The sequence below is a fragment of the Siphateles boraxobius genome, unplaced genomic scaffold (genome assembly GCF_051911475.1).
Source record: "Siphateles boraxobius isolate OS27281-9 unplaced genomic scaffold, OSU_SipBor_1 19, whole genome shotgun sequence".
Classification (NCBI taxonomy): domain Eukaryota; kingdom Metazoa; phylum Chordata; class Actinopteri; order Cypriniformes; family Leuciscidae; genus Siphateles; species Siphateles boraxobius.
Window position 1 is genome coordinate 20,419,607 of NW_027508799.1, and position 17,348 is coordinate 20,436,954.

General features: G+C 37.1%; 1 protein-coding gene across 4 annotated transcripts in view; it reads right to left on the minus strand.

Annotated features, from left to right (window-relative positions):
- syt1a (synaptotagmin Ia) overlaps positions 1–17,348 on the minus strand; it is a 231,555-nt gene that overhangs the window by 208,199 nt on the left and 6,008 nt on the right. The window lies entirely within an intron of this gene.

The window sequence follows — 17,348 nt, forward strand, 5'->3', positions numbered from 1 at the left end:
AGAGAGCTCCATCAAAAGCAAGGGTGGCTCACTGTTAGGAAAGTCAGGAGCTAATTAATGGGATGAATTATGGGTAACGTGACCTCCTATCTTGAAGAGAGATGCTTTTAGAGTGGCTATTATTCTGTCCGATGTTCATTAATTTAGAAATGGCCTGGATCTGGATGGCGGACATAGCTAATAATGGTTCCCAATGGAACACCTGATGTCTCTTTTGTGGACCTCACTGTTGCTGAGCTCAGAGTTTGACAATTTCACAGTGCAATGCCTCCACTTCTAAAGGCCAGCTTGTTGCATAAGAACAAAGATATAAAAAGTAAGAAGGGTAAATGACTCATCTCTTTTGTTGAAAATTAAATGTCAGACTGCTCGTGTTTGCAAGATGTGGTTGTGGAATGCAAAATCCTGAAATTATGCAGTTAAAATATAACTGTGCAAAGAATGACAAGTTATTAAAGAAGTTTTAAATAAATAAATAAATAAATAAATAAATAAATAACAAAACAAAACAACAAGAAAGAAACTTCAGGACTAAAAAGGTATGGTATCTGTTTTAATTGAACAGTCTAAAAGTTATAAATAACTGTTTGACTTGAAGAGCTTTTTAATTTGAATTTGAAATTACCTTAATAATAAAAAAGGTAAACATCATATACTGATGTGCAATTGAAATCTCAATTTCAAGAAACATGCCATTTTAGAGGAAACTCTCTTACTTTTTTATACAGACTTTCTGAACTACTACAATAAAAATGAAACTGTAGCCTTTATAGAGCTGTATTTGGACAACTGTACAACATCTATTAATATGCACAAATCTGTTTTTGTTGAGTGCCATCGATTCAATGTCGACTCATAGTGGTCTCATAGAAAGCACTTCTGAACAATCTTATCTTTAGTCAAACAACTGGTCATGAATAATGCAATTCCCAGATCTGCTGTCATTGTATCAATCTAACTTAATGCTTTACCTGATGATCTTTCTCTTTACATGATATTCAAATTGACATTGTCTAACTCTCACATGTAAAGAATAAAAAATAGAGCAATTTGAACTAGAGATGCCCATTTTTAGAAAATATTGTACTCGAATATTTGGGCTCATAAAAATCGAATATTTGAATATTCGTTTATTTAAATTAAGTTTAACGAGAAAGAAGTTTTTATCACCATTTCTGAACAAGCTTACGATTAGACAATATAAAGTACACAACAAGCTTACGATATATCTTAAGGTTTTCTTTTAGTAGAAAACATTAAACATTATGTGTAAACAAAAATTATAAAGATAAAATGTTTATCATGTATAGTATATGATATTATATGATTAAAAGTAATTCCGTTTTGTAATATCATTTAGTAAGATCATTTTGATCGAAGTAATTCCAAACTTCACGAGGCAGACGACGACATTATTTGATCAAACACAATCAACTTTTTAACACGCTCCACTATGGAAGCTTGTTTCCGCCACTAAATAAATAAATAAATAATTATAATTGCGACTTTTTATCTCACAATTCTGACTTTTTTCTAACAATTGCGAGTTTACATCTCGCAATTGTGACTTTATTTCTCACAATTGCGAGATATAAAGTCAGAATTGCCTGAAATAAAGTCGCAATTGCGTGTTATAAAGTCAGAATTGTGAGATATAAACTCGCAATTGCGAGTTATAAAGTCCAATTCTATGGGGGAAAAAAAGACTGACTTTTTTCCTCTCAGAATAGTTTATATCTCACAATTCTGACTTTATAACACGCAATAGCGACTTTATATCTCACAATTCTGACTTTATAACACGCAATTGCAACTTTATATCACGCAATTCTGACTTTATATCTCACAATTCTGACTTTATAACACGCAATTGCGACTTTATATCTCAAAATTCTGACTTTATAACACGCAATTGCAACTTTATATCACGCAATTGCGACTTTATATCACGCAATTCTGATTTTATAACACACAATTGCAACTTTATATCACGCAATTGCGACTTTATATCACGCAATTCTGACTTTATAACACGCAATTGTAACTTTATATCACACAATTGCGACTTTATATCACGCAATTCTGACTTTATAACACACAATTGTGACTTTATATCTCACAATTCTGACTTTATAACATGCAATTGCGACTTTGTCACAATTCTGACTTTATATCTCGCAATTCTGACTTTATAACACGCAACTGCGATTTTATATCACGCAATTCTGACTTTATAGACCAATTTCGAGCCGACGTCACAATTACGTCACGGCGCTAGCTGGAGGCAAAACAAAGGGAAAACTGCAGGCGGCCAATACAAACCAGCACAGATTCGGCTACATAATAAGGAGCTTAAATTACTATTATTATTATTAAATGTCATCTTGTTGTGTTGTTGGATGCAAGAATTAATGAAAAATGAATATGCTGTATCTGGAATTTTTATTTCTAGAAAATATTCACATCATTAAAATTGCACCGTAATGTCACTGTTTACATTGACGTCTTCTTGGCGCTGGCTAGGCAGAACTGCGGATCGTACCACACAAGTCTTGTACATGACCATTCATCACATAGTTATAGGCATCTAAAGATTTATATGACCCCAGTATGTCTTTACACTTGGTTTCTCTATCGGATAGGTGTAGGACTGAGCCTAGCGTTAACGTTAATCCTGTCAGATCGTCCATCCATTGCCTGAGCGTGTACGGGTCAGCCAATCTGGTTCCGTCTGTTAAAATTAACTTTTGCAAATAACAATCGCGGTCCTGGACAGTGAGTGACCTTGCACATTAAGATAAAATCGGATTTTCTCCAGTCATTGTTAAAAAACAAGCAAACAAAATTAGCAAACTAACGTTAGGTAAGCGGCCAGAGGGCTCGTTCTGCAACCACCTAAGCTCCGCCCACAGAAAACGTCACCATGTTTACCAACTGAAAAGGGTTCTATATCTCGCAATTCTGACGTTATAACACGCAATTGCGACTTTATTTCACGCAATTCTGACTTTATATCTCGCAATTCTGAGAAATAAAGTCAGAATTGTGAGATAAAAAGTCGCAATTACCTTTTCTATTTTTCATTCTGTGGCGGAAACAAGCTTCCATACTCCACAGCAACTCCCAGTGCATTTAATTATTTATCATGGATTCACTGCATTAACAGCCAACAAAGCAACGTAGTAAAATTCGAATATATTTTTTTATTTTTCGAATAATAATTACAGATTGAATATTCGAAAATTCGAATATTTGTGCCCACCCCTAATTTGAACAAGTATTTTTTTCTGACATTTCGTACAAATGCAATTCTGTCCTTTATTTCTTTGCTCCTAGAAATCGAAGCTAAGAACGAAAGGCTGTAAACTGACTTGACATGTTGATTCTATATGTATCCTGGTAAATCACCATGGAAACCTTGAATTTAACCCTCTTCAATGACAGGGAGTGGTCAGTATGAAAGATTAATTATATGGGTACTTCATGGCCTTAATGGTAAGCTTACAACCCCATATGAATAACTAAATGTTGAATGTTTTTGTCCGTCTGCATTCTGCTGTGACTGTACCTGCCGCAGTCTCTTGAGAGATGCCTCTGTTTGCTGTTCTGCAAATGGTCTCATCAAAGAATGACCAGCAAAGTACAAAGTCATTGCCAAGTCTGCATACCAACTCTTAGCTTGAGATAACCTGACTCTCAAACTCACACAACCCTAATCACGCAAAGCAAGCAGAAATCTTTTTTGTTTTTTTAAGTGCCCCTATTTTAAAGGTCCCTAATTTTGTTTTGGAGGTCTCCTACAGCAGGTTTACATGCATAAAAGCTAAAAAAAAAAAAATATATATATATATATATATATATTTTTTTTTTTTTTTTTTTTTTCTATATTAATATTCATTGCACATCACCACATTTTTCAATGATACTCAAACGACTCGACTAATGATTCAGTGTCTCTAAATCCCTCCTTTCCACGAGCCTTCTCTGCTCGGATTGGTCAGATGGCACAGTTTGTAATGATTAGTCTACCGGAAAAGAAACAGCCATCATCATAACTGAACTTCAGTTATGTTAAGGCTCCGGTGGCTTCCTAAAGCTCAGCGATTGTACACACTGTAAAGACAGTAATGATGGTGTCGATTTTACCATATCAATCCGAGCGCGAGTCAGATGATGAAACACTGGAAAGAACTAGATATTCAACATGAACCTCCATCGCAAAGGACGGCTTGAGCAGGACGTTTCTCAGTGATACGCTACTCAGTTTTATAGTACATTATGAGATGTGGCAGCTGTAATTCCTCATCATCAGCATAAGTGGATTTTGTGTCCAGACACTATGCATCTTTAAAAGTAATAGAAACAGAAGATCACGCATTATTGATGCAGTTCGTAGGTAATTTAATGTGCACTTAATCTGACTGGAATATTAATTGCAGTCATCATGGTTTATTTTGAATTGGTATGCAGTGTGCTGCAGGTGGCTGTGACTGCACCAGTATACACTGCAACAATGTCAGCAGCATTTTTTAGGTTCTGATCCCTTAGATGTATTTCAGCAAATTGGATGATTTGTGATAAAAGAAGTGAGCTCCTTTCCATATAAAATGACCAGGATTTGGTGCAGTGAGTGACCGACAGTGTGTCTGTTAAGATAAGTAACTTAATCTTTATATTTATTCCATCTAAAGCTGGCAATTGACAACAGTTTCATAAGAGCAATTTGTTCATTAATTTTGGGAATCGACTACATCCGACTGGTTGTGCTGTTGGTTTTTGATTCACTAATAAGATCAGTTTCATAAGGGTCGTTTGTTCATGAATTGGTACCAATTGAACCCGATAGAAATATATGCTTGGTATTATTTTGTGGTCTTTTTTATTGCGTCACATTGAACACAGACTGTAAACTCATAATCACAGAGCATAATATCAATCATAAGATTGGAGATTTTATTTTTTATTTTTTTACCCAGAATCCATACTTTTACTAGGGCTGGGCGATATGGCCTAAAAAAAAAATCCCCGATTTTTTCACAAAAAATCCGATTTACGATTTAAATCGATTTTTTTTCTCTCCCTACTTAAAATCAATCTGCAGATGACAAAGAAATTGTTCAAAACAAGTTTTAACTTTATTTTGTTTTAATATTCCCTTATGGGATTTGATCTGGATTTAATTACAATCAGAAACAACAAGCCAAAAAGACAAGAGGACAGGCCCTGTCTTTGAAAACATTGAAAATGTAACAAAATAAAATGGGTGGATTGGAATTGGGGATGTGTAAAAAAACAAAAAACTTGCATCACAATAAGTGTGTTGTGATTGTCAAATTATTTAGTAACTAAACAATTTTATTAAGTTAATTAACCATGTAAACAATGTTTACATGGTACAATGACTGGTATGCTAGTGTTTTTATTATTGCTTAACACAAATTTCACAATTTCAATTCAATTCTTGTGAATTGATTCTGATCTTGATTCAATATAAATTCGTTTGGATAAATATTAGGTATGGTAGATACGTTAATGTGTTGTTAATTGTTCTCAAAAAAAAATTCACCTAATGCTGTAAACAGAGAGCCCTGTCAGCTGGTATTATTAAAGGTTAAAACTAACTCAAATTAAATATAATGCGTTTTTTTATAATAACAACGTTATACTATTTTAATGATATAGGTAAAAATACAATGAATGTGTAATATAGTTATCATATTTAGCAAAATACTCCTCTCTATAGCAATTATTTTAAGTCCACATGCGTGCTATGGGTCATTAAAAGGGATTCCTGAGGTAAATGTAACGTTACGTGACATATGTTGTTCTCCAGCTGTTTTATGGACATCTTTCCGCGGTTGAAAAACACTGATCGATCGATTTTATTACATCTCGGTAAGTTGGTAGCAAAGAGTAACAGATGTTCGGTTCACGTGCCGCTTGAACTGAGATCTGCCAGCGTTCTCTCACGTCACATTTACAAGCGCCAAAACGGTGTTTATTGTTTGAATTTCGTAATAAAATTGACAGAATCTGAGAGCTGAGAATCTGTTTCATATCGATAGTAACCTGCTCTGTCTTGTCTGTCGGTGTCAGTGTCCTCTTGGCTTCGCGATTTTTCTCTGCGCGAGAAAATGGATGTGTGGCGTGAGAGCGTGTAAAAAGTGACAAAATTGCGTCTCACAGTGAACTCGTGAGAGTTGGCGGCCCTGCAGATTCAGCTTGTAAATGTTTTCGGCGGGTGTGCCTCTGCTGCCGCGGTCTTGTTCATTTGCCATGTTGTTTGTGTATCTCTATCATGGCAAGCGCTGAGCCCGGTCGGAACTACGGGAACCCAGAGGGGAGCGTCGGCGGTTATTAAAGAGAAAACCGATTTTCATTCAAAAAAATCGGCGTAAACTACACATTCGAGTTAATCGATAAAATCGATTTATCGCCCAGCCCTAACTTTTACCTAATTTAGTTTGAAGCTTAAGGCTCATTCTTGTATGTAGTACAACACAATTCAGTCAAGAAGGGCAACAACATTCATCAATCATAGACCAGATTGACCGTGAAGTAAAATGTGTTCCTCGATTAGAATTTAGTGCAGTAACATTCTTATAAAGCTAATATTTCCTTCTGATTTAAACTTGTTCAATGGCAGGGTTTGAGTTAGGGATGGTTCAGGAATGCTCTCCAAGACCAGCAAAAAAATGCTGATGCAGGAGCATGTCGGCAAATCTGAACCTAAAACCTGAATGGCTAATAAGAATGTTGTTCCAGAACCAAGAAAGCATAATCTTTTCCATCTTTTGTACTGTAACATGTATAGACAGTAACTGCGGATGACAGCACACAACAGAGGTGAAAGAAGAACAAGAGATGGGTTTGATTCCATTGAGGACAGACGGTTTCTCAGCAGCAGCCGATTGGCTTTGTTTCAGCAGGCTGGCTGGTTTACACTCTAAACAGCAGGGACACCAGCTGTACCCTCCCCAGTGTCCTTCAGAAATAGCCCTCAGTCAGCAGAAGCCTGGCCTCTGCCCAGCCTTCCAAGCAAACCAAGGCCTAACGTTGGCGCAGTGTTAACAGTACCAAGTACCTGGGCGTTCTCCCTGTGGGATTAGAAGACTTGTATCAAGCGTGCCGTTGACCCAATGCTGACTTCAGTAACTTGAACCTCACCCCGAGAATTCCCATCAATCACTGGCCCAATATTGGTCAAATGTCAGTCTCAATGACACGGATGGCTGTCATACAACAATTAGCTGACATCACAGTGAAGAATGACGCGTTCACACACTCTCTGTAATCGCACACCGTGACTATAGAAATCAAAGTGACGCTATTAATTATGCAGCGGCAAAAAATAATTACATACTAATAAAAGATTAATGGACAGACTTCGACCATCTGCAGCACTAGATTGTGCCTTGGTCTGCTGGGGAATGAAAAGTGCACAGGACTGTTTTTTCCATGTACCCATCAGTAGCCAATCAGTTCTCCAACATCTGAGGTTTCCAAAGTCTTCAGCTGTAAGCACTAATAAAACCTGTACCTCAGATTTGTCTATTCCTAATACTCCATTTGTGTGTGTGTGTGTGTGTGTGTGTGTTTATATAGGGATCTATGTCCTATTATAAGGTTGTAAGAACTGATTTTCCTGCTAAAACAAAAACTGAGATAAAACTCCTGCATTAAAGCAATGAAATGGACCCTGGACAGAAGATTGCAAAGAAAGAACACAGGACATTGTCCTGTCCAAACGTTTCTCCTTCCTTATCTTTGCATCCCCCTCTCCCTCCTCCCTTCCTTACCCCCTGATTCAAGTCACCAAAAGTTCACTGAAAATGTCTATATATCCAGACTGATCTCATGAAATGGCGTATGTATGACACGCCAATTCGTATTTCCATTTTTGGCGTGCTATCAACACGCATAATCGCTTTTCAGCGTGTTTATCAACGCCTTTGACTTAACGTTATATTACTGTATTATGTATACATAGATATATGACCTACCCCAACCCCGTCCCTAAACCTACCCGTCACTGGGGTTAATACCATTTATGAGTGTTCTCCTACCATCCTAGGAAAAAAAAGATCGCTCCACAGATGTAGAAATAGATTTTGCTTCGTTTCGCTCGGACATTTAACGGCGCACAAATACACGCGGAATCACTCGGACATTTAATGGCGTAGACATACACGCAAAAGATTTCGGCGTGGACATACACGCGGATAGCTCAAAATGCGTATAGATAACACGCCACTTGACTTGAAAGTGGCGTGTATGTTTACGCAAAGTCATGATGTCATGTTGATATATCACATATGATGTATCTTGTGAATCTATCGTTTTCCCTTTTCATGTTTGGCTTCATTTTAAATGTCTCAGTGTGATTGATAAAATGGTCTTAATTTCATTGCAGTCATTGAGATCATAAGAAACATTGAGAACTTTAGAGAATTCTGTTCTCCTCTATTGATGATATATTTTCAAGATATCTCCCCTCTCCCTTGAGACCAGGTGGTACCCCCTGGGGTACAGGAATTGACCCAAAGCAAACTCTGAAAAATATTGGTACAACCCATTTGTTCTGGTTTGGGTATTCAAAGCTAGGTGACAGACCAGTCTGGGGGAAACTGTAAAAAGGAAAAGCCACATGCAGTGTTGTGTCATTGGCTTCTCGAGTCTTGGACTCAGAATACACTCACACACCACTGTGTGTCTCTGTCAGGAATGCATTTCTTACTCTTAGAGTCATCTTTGAGCAATTGATGTTATGTATTTATTATTTCTGAATTGGCTTTTAATCATTAACTTGTGGAATTGGCATGATACATTTTTCCTGACAAAAATAAATGTTACCCTTGAATTATTCTGCATTCTTCTGAAATCATTGTTTCTAATATTATGAGGAGGCTGGTGCTACCGCAGATCTGTGTCCAGGATAGGTCAAACTAAAGGTGCATATGAACGGAGCAGTAGGCACGTCATCTGAAGACCTTTTGATTAATGTCTATCACTGACTTGTCAAGTTGTATGGAAGTGGCTAAATAAACTACACTTTTATAGATAGAAGACAGACAGGATTGTGCAATCCAGGTATAAAAGTAGAATTAACAGTATAACGTGGATTGCCACTGATGAATAAACTAAAAGTATGGCTTTATACTTAACTCTTTCCCAGCCAGGTTTTTTTTTTTTTAAGTTGTCAGCCACTGCCAGCATTTCTGATAATTTTCACAAAACTTTCATGGCCCCCAAAATATTTTCTTGAATGAATATCTGAACAAATCGAAAGAAAGTACAAACCATCTGCTTTAAAAAATAAAATAAAAAGATTTATTCTAACTTGAGAAAATGCCATTTTTGTCAAAGACTATGGGCCCTATTTTAACGATCTGAAACGCAAGTGTAAAAGCGCAAAGCGCAAGTAACTTTGTGGGCGGATCCCGGCGCTGTTGCTATTTTCCCGGAGGGATAAATGCCTCTTGCGCCTGGCGCAAATCTAAAAGGGGTTGGTCGGAAGTAGCTTCATTATTCATAGGTGTGGTTTGGGCGTAACGGGAAACAAACTAATAAGAGCTTTATATCACATTCCCTTTAAGAGCATGATGAACGAGGTGCGCTTGTCCCATGGCGCAATACTATTATAACGGCGTATTTACCAGGCGCGCTTCAGAATCGGTTCACAGCCGAGGAGATCAATGTTCTCGCCAGCGCCGTAAAAGAAAGAGAAGTGACATTGGGGTTGGGACAAACCCACCCAAATTAGCTTCGGTTAAACATGCATATAATAATTTGGGTAAATGTGTAAGCTTTATGCGTATTTTCCCCATCATCATGGACACAACAATGATTTCCCTCGTGTTTTAATATTTTTCCTTATAATAATGTATCATTTGCAAAAAGTTAAATGCATCTGTGTAGATGAGAGAATCATCTACAGTGTATGCGCGTTGTTCACACTCTGCATTATGGCCAAGCATGCGCGCTTAAAATAGCATCTGAATGTACGCACAACGCGCCATTGACTTTAGACTAGTTTTTTTCTGGTCAGTGGCGCAATTGTTTTATAGAACAGCAAAATAGTATGAGGGAAAGTTTGCGCCGGAAAACGCCTCCTCTTTGCGCTGAACCGCCCCGGGGAGCGCAAGTGTATTTCTTAGTTAACCGGCGTGTGTCTATGGAGGGAAAAGTCCGCTTTGCGCGGGTGCAAAATAGGAATGATACATGCGGTAGTGTACAAAGTCATTTGCGCCGGGTGCAAGATAGGGCCCTATAAATGAGCTGAACCAATGTTTTTATCGTATGTTTTTACTTCTTTCTCGTTTTGATCTGGAGATTCTGTATTCTTTTAGAAGATACATAATAACGCCCCTATCGTATAACAGTGAAAGCATGGATTGACGTCAATGGAGGGTAAGCATTGTCTCATAAATGACGGCAAAGCATGTCAATGGTGGGGAAAGAGTTAATCAAATCACAATATGGACTAGTGTTTGTGAATAATAAACTGCAAGAAAGACGATTTCTTTATTTAAACAAAGTCTGTTTGAACTGCTTGTCTCTGTGTAAATGCGCAGCACATTTTTGTATCCTACAAATACTCTTGTTGTGTTATCAGCATCTGCCATCTCACTATAAGAGGACACTTCACGTCTTCACTACAAACTGCCAAAAATAAAAGATTAATTTGAAGAACTTTAACAAAAATAGACAGGAGAATTTACTTCTAATAAATACACAATTTTTTATCCTCATTTTAATTTAAACAGTTATCCTCTGTTGTTTGCCAAAAAATGAAAGGAATTGTTCAAATTTTATTTTATTACATTTGAAAAGATTAATTAAATTGTTAAAGTTCCATGTCCTCATTTGATTTCTGAAAATGCAGAATCCAGGAAAAAATTTAAACAGACAACACATACTTTTAAAGTATTTTTTTTTCTCCAGAAATTCTAAGTAAAGAAATACTTCTGGAAAAAAAAATGAAGGACACAGAGCGAACTGCTGCCGGATAAGCTCTCACAATCCATATTGTCTTAAACTTGAGACATGCTTTAAATTAAGCGCTTCAAACTAAATCATAAAACCTACATGGCTTGCCCTACTGCCAGATGCACGTTTAATGCTTTTAAGACGCGCTTTCCTCAGTAAACAACTTGCATATTACAGATGCCTACCCATAAATGTTGCAAATTCATGCAAATATTTCCATTTATCAGAAAGCATTATTCTGACAACAAGCAAGTCTATGCTTAACTTCACAGATCTCAATGAGTAAGTGCCAGCAAAGTGGATTAGAATGGGGGCAGGGGCACAATAGTTTTTACATTATTGTCAATATTTTGCTAACATATTTTGCATCCGGAAGTATAAGCACTTCAAATCTCTTCCTCCCATTATAACAGCACCATAAATTGCTGTGTATGTTGCTGCCGGCTGCAGCAATATTGACAGACCACTGTAAATAAAAATTGATAAGTAAACCACTGTTTAATTAAAAAAACTGTTTGTTTTTCCCCCTGCTGTACCGAAAACATACTGAACCGTGACTTCAAAAACTAGATAAATACCGAACCATAATTTTTGTGTACCGTTACACCCCTTAATGTGTGTGTGTGTGTGTGTGTGTGTGTGTGTGTGTGTGTGTGTGTGTGTGTGTGTGTGTGTGTGTGTGTGTGTGTGTGTGTGTGTGTGTGTGTGTGTGTGTGTGTGTGTGTGTGTGTGTGTTTTGATTTATCCCAGCTTTGACAAACAAATATCTGCACCCTCGGTTAGCAAAAGAAACTCAGTGAGACAGAAAACAGAAACGGATTATAGGTAGAAGAGCAGAATCCAACACAGACTAACTGTCAAACTAACATCTAGGATTCAAAAGTTTTAAACAAGCGATTACACAAGTGAGACTTTACGTTTATTCATATAACCAGGCTAACACCTCCGTAATCTGTCAGATCAGTCATTCGCCACAGTGAATGTAATGATACGCTTCTTTCTGTCTGCATAAGAGTGAGTCATGCGGGGAGGCCCCTCTTCGCCACCGGGGCCAACGTGCGTCTCTCAATCGACGATTTACAGATCAGTGGCGTTCCTCACCTGAGGCTTGGCCACAGTCCTGTCAGTGCCTGATGGATGGCGTGACATTCAGCCACTACCCTGTCACTTTGCTTCTGAATAAGGAAGAGAGACAGAGCGCGAGAAACGATTGAGAAATCTGTTAAAGGAATTGTTTGTCTAAAAAAGTATCATCATTTACTCACCTTGTTGTCATTCTCAAACTCAAATTACTTGGAACACAAAAGAAGAAATTTGGGAAAGCATCGGCAGCTCTTTTTAGTATGTGAATGAGGAGAGGGGCAGCCAAGCTCCAAAATGACATAACGAAAGTATAATTTCATTTAACCATTCCTTCAAGGGAAAGAGACAAATAATAAATAAAAATGATAAGACAGAGTGAGTGAGGAAAGGAAAGATGAGAGTGAGAAGGAGGGACCCATGTACTGTGACTTCAATGTGGCTGATTCGTTCTGCGGGCTAAGTTAGATTGCAGAAAGTGCGTGGGCGTCCATCAGCTTGCCTGCCTGTCAGAGCCCGTTGACAAGGCCAGGGCTGGCTGAACAACATGAGGAAAGGACAGACAAGCAGAGGAGAAACAAGCTTTTATGAATCTACATGGAAATGAGCGGGGGCCTGGGTGCTATGACCCCCATCAAGGCCTCCCTGCCATAGTGTAACCATCATGGTTATCACACAGCTGATCACAAGATACAGCCAATCAAAACCAAGACAGCTGTGGCAAAAAAAAACACAAAAAAAAGCCTACAGAACTCAATCAGGGCCTCTAGCAGCATCTTTATTCATCATGTATGAACCAGCTGTCACTTTTTCTCACATGAATCCAAACAAGTTCAGTTGTAATTATACCACATCAGCTACCACGCATGCAATGGATTTCAGTTTTAAAACTGTGATGTTCTGAATAATTCCAATTGATGATTCCAATTGAAGATGTGTGATTAATCCGTATTTAAAAGCAGCATCTTTGGAATATGCTTTATATTTTTAAGCATTTGAATTGTCACATGTTGTGCATGCAAAATTAGGAAATGTGAATGTGAACTGAATTTGCAGTCGTGGTTTAAACGCATTGATCAACTAGCTTGCGTAGACTGCGGTGAAATGTGCGCTGGTTTCTCTCCGCGTACTGAGCTGGTGAGCGAGTCTCATCGACAATAAACTCAAGCTCTTATCAGCCTCATCCAGCACATTTACATTAAATGTGATTAATATTATGGATAATTTCCCTCGCTTCCATGTCAAAGTGTCTGTTATCAGATTTGTTGAAGATGCGGCTTCTGTTCATGTGTGCCAAGACATTTTAAAAATCTTGACCGGCTGGTGTTTTACAGCCATGTCTGGAATAAAGAGTAGGCCCATGTATGGTAACCCCACATACATAGAGTTAGGGTGATATTAAAGGACATAAACCATGATATACGATTTTGGCGATATTGCCCATCTCTAAGTCATTAATTCCCTGTGGACCTGAAAGGTACATCCACAAACCTCTAGCGTTTCGTTTGGTCACACCACAAGGTGTCACTGTGGCCTCAAAACTTCAGCACTGCCACTCTGAGCTTGATTGCTGATGTCTGAGGTAAAAAACTGCCCCCCCCCCCCCATTACCATACTGAGGAGGAAATGTATAAATAAATAAATAAATGTGGAAATAAATAAATGTGGAAATAAATAAATGTGGAAATATTCATTTATTTTTTGTTTGTTTTTACATTCATTTGTATATTTATTTATGTATTTTAGTTTTTTTACATTTCTTTGTATTTTTATTTATTATTATGTCAGCTTTGGCATTCCATACGAAACAGCTTCACAAACAGTTTTTTCACAAGGTGTCATTTAGGGCTGGGAAAAAAATCGATTTGATTTAAAAATCGAGTTGGTAGGTCAATTTGATTCATATTTTCAAAAAATACTATGATACTCATAGTAAAATCGTCCTATTGTCAGTGTGTGATGCGAGAAACGTGAATGGTTGTCTATCATTTTGCGAGCAAAGATGGAGTTGATGATAAAGATAAATGTCACTTCGCAATGTATATAATATTGCAAAGTTTTGCCGGTGAAGAAGACTCAAACCGCAGTCAATAACACAATACAGAAAGTGAAAGTAAAAACTGACCAAGCTTTTGGCATCTAATGCTGCATTAACCACACACTTTCTCTCAGACATGACGAGAGATATATGCTGATAACGGTATATAACTGTCTTAATTTATTTTCTTAATATGCAAGTATTTTCTTAATATAAATATTTAATGAAAAAACAATCAATGTGATGAACACAAAACCAGGAACACTTCCATAGAGAAATCAAATATTCAAGCATTTGTTCTAGAGAAAAAGTCTTTCAACTGCAAACCAATAAGGAAGTTGGAATAAATCAGATGGTATAATGTTTTGTTCATCAAGATCTTCCAAATGAAGACATTTTATACATTCCTAAGCCTAAATACTATTAGCAAAGGTAAAAATCTAAAGTAAGCCTATAAATGAACTACACCATGGTCACATGGCTTTATCGTCACAACCATAAAGTTTCTAGCAACTTTCTTAGTCTTAGTTTAAAATCTATGAGTTAAACAGTTTGAGTTAGAAAATAAGTTTTTATAAACAACAGTCTGTAAAAGCAGACTAGTGAGTTGATACGTTTTTCTTTTCTTTGTGACAATGTTTGATGTCCTCGACAATCTCTAAAGTTCCATTTAGCCACTTGTTAGCAACCACTTTTTTCAAATCACGGAAAACGATGACAGTATTACTGATCTATTTTTGTCAGTGAATAAAATGTGAAAATATCTTGAGCACGTGTTAGCCTTTCGGTTCTTATTTCAGCCATTTAACCAAAACCCTGGTGACTTTAAGACGATGGCAGAGGAAGTTCAAAAATGCTAACTAATTTCCAGGCTTTACAACTCAATCCAGCAGCCCTCTATAAAAGACAGGCTCTAATTACATTTTCTGAGTCTTTGATTTATCGGTTTGACAAATGTTGCTAGTTTTATGTCTCAACAATGTCTCAAACCTCACATATAAATGCCGTTAATTTACCCGATACATGTAAAACTTTTGCTCCATAAATTTACATTTCCTATTCAGTGATACAAAAACATATATTCATAAAATATACAAAAGTGTCTTTAAAATCAAACGCTGACATATCATCATGATCTGCATAGGTGCAACAACATGTTGAATTATTCATATGACAGACTGAATAGAACAATCGACAAATTCGCTTTCCGAACATCTCTTGCATTTCGATGTTTTCATGATGTCAGCAGCCAAAGTTTCACAACACAAAACATCCTGTTTGGTGGGGGGGTTATTCTTACTGCAAGTGAACCTGTTTTAATGCAATCTGGGTCATAGTTTTGTACCTTGCATAGTTGGTTTGCTCGTGGTGTGTCAAGTAAATTGTCAATGTTGGCATCTGTCTAATTTTACTAGCTTAACCAAGTCACGAAAGAATTTGAACAAAATAACTGTCTGATTGGACAGCCTTTCACATCAACAACAAATGATATGAGAAGAAATCTAGGCTAACCTCCTTTCAGAAAGTTAAGATGACACATAAGACAATTTAATTTGATAATGTAACCTTGGGTGTTCATATGGGTGTTACTTGCATTTTATTAGTAGCAGTATTTATAAAAAAATTCTGTTTGTGACCCCATGAGAGCATCTTTGGGACATCACTCACCATTTGAACACCACTAATTTATTACACCAACAAGACAGAGATCCAAATTAGCTTGACTCCACGGCTATTGTTCACCCTCAACCATGCCATTTTCAAAAGACATATGAGACAGACCAAGGCCAAGATATTTTGTCATGCTGTCAGTATGTTTTTTTTTTCTTTGCACATGGATGACTCACCTAAACACGTGACACACACAGAACGAGACCAATTCTGAGCATTTGATTACATGGGCTGTTGGAAGAGTTCTTAAACCGACAGCCACCATTTGCAGGGATCAATGGGAGAAAACGATCACCCCATGAGCCGTTCCGATAAGGTCTAGTTCCCTCAAACACTTAAGCGTTATGAATTGATATTCTGAATGTCTCTAAATCATTCACAAAGATAAACAAAAGCCTTTGCTGAACTCTTTAAAGGATGCAAAGCCCTGTCTTAGATCACAGACATCTATTATCTCATCGATCTGTTGACTCAAATAGACACGTTTCATTGTGTTTAAATGTGATTGTGAAGCTTGCGTGATTTTTCAAATTAAAGGTCCAAGATGATGCAGTGATTTACCTTGAATGTTACTGCACTGGGTTTTACAGATAAACAAATGTAATTATTGCACACTTAACAAACGTCTTGGTGTAAACTCATTGTATGATGCTTATTCTTACTTCCATGCTAAAATACTGTTCTCCAATAATGACACTGCTTATTCAGTTTATATAAGATAGATGTTCAACTTGATTAAATGTAATCAATGTTACAATGTGGCTGCAAAAAATGAAGAAAAAAAATATTTCAGATGTTTTGCACATTTGTGAGTGCATCAGTCAACAATACTGAAATAATATAATTATAATTGTAAATAACTGTTTTCTAAAGAAGTCATTGAAATGTGCTGATTTGCTATTCAAGAAATATTCCTTGTATACACACACACACACGTTTGTTTTCAACATGCGCATATATATCTCAATATGTTTATCTCTAATTTCCTAGGCCACTGGCACACTTACAGTCAGAAAAAGTGAGAAAAACACAAGTGCACTCCCATAATCAGCAGAGAACAACGCACCAAGGGAACATGAGCATTATCCTTATTGGGCTTGAGCAGAGAATCATTTGTAATGCGATTTTGATTCAATTTTGCCTTAACAGTGACCTTCAGGTAGCCTGCAGCCTGGAAATAAATGTTTTTGTTAGCCAGTTGTAGACCAATCTGTGTGTTACAGGTTGGCGGACTCAACTCCAATCCGACAGTGCCACATGCAGAACAGTGTCCACAAACAAGATTGTCTCTCCAGCACATAGACTAGTTCATAATTCAAGCCCTATGTGTTGGATGTATATGGATAAAATAGATTTTGTACACCCTGTAGAAATTTAATCTGCCTCACCAGTCACATTAAATGTTTAATTACCTTCTGGTAACATCAACTGGTAAAATATTCCAAAAAATTCCTCAATATGACTGACTATTCAAACACTACGGATAAAGCATTTATTGGATACTATTGCAAATTAAACTTGTATGCTCTTTTCAAAGCTCTTTCGTGCATCTTTTAGAAAGTTGTATCTG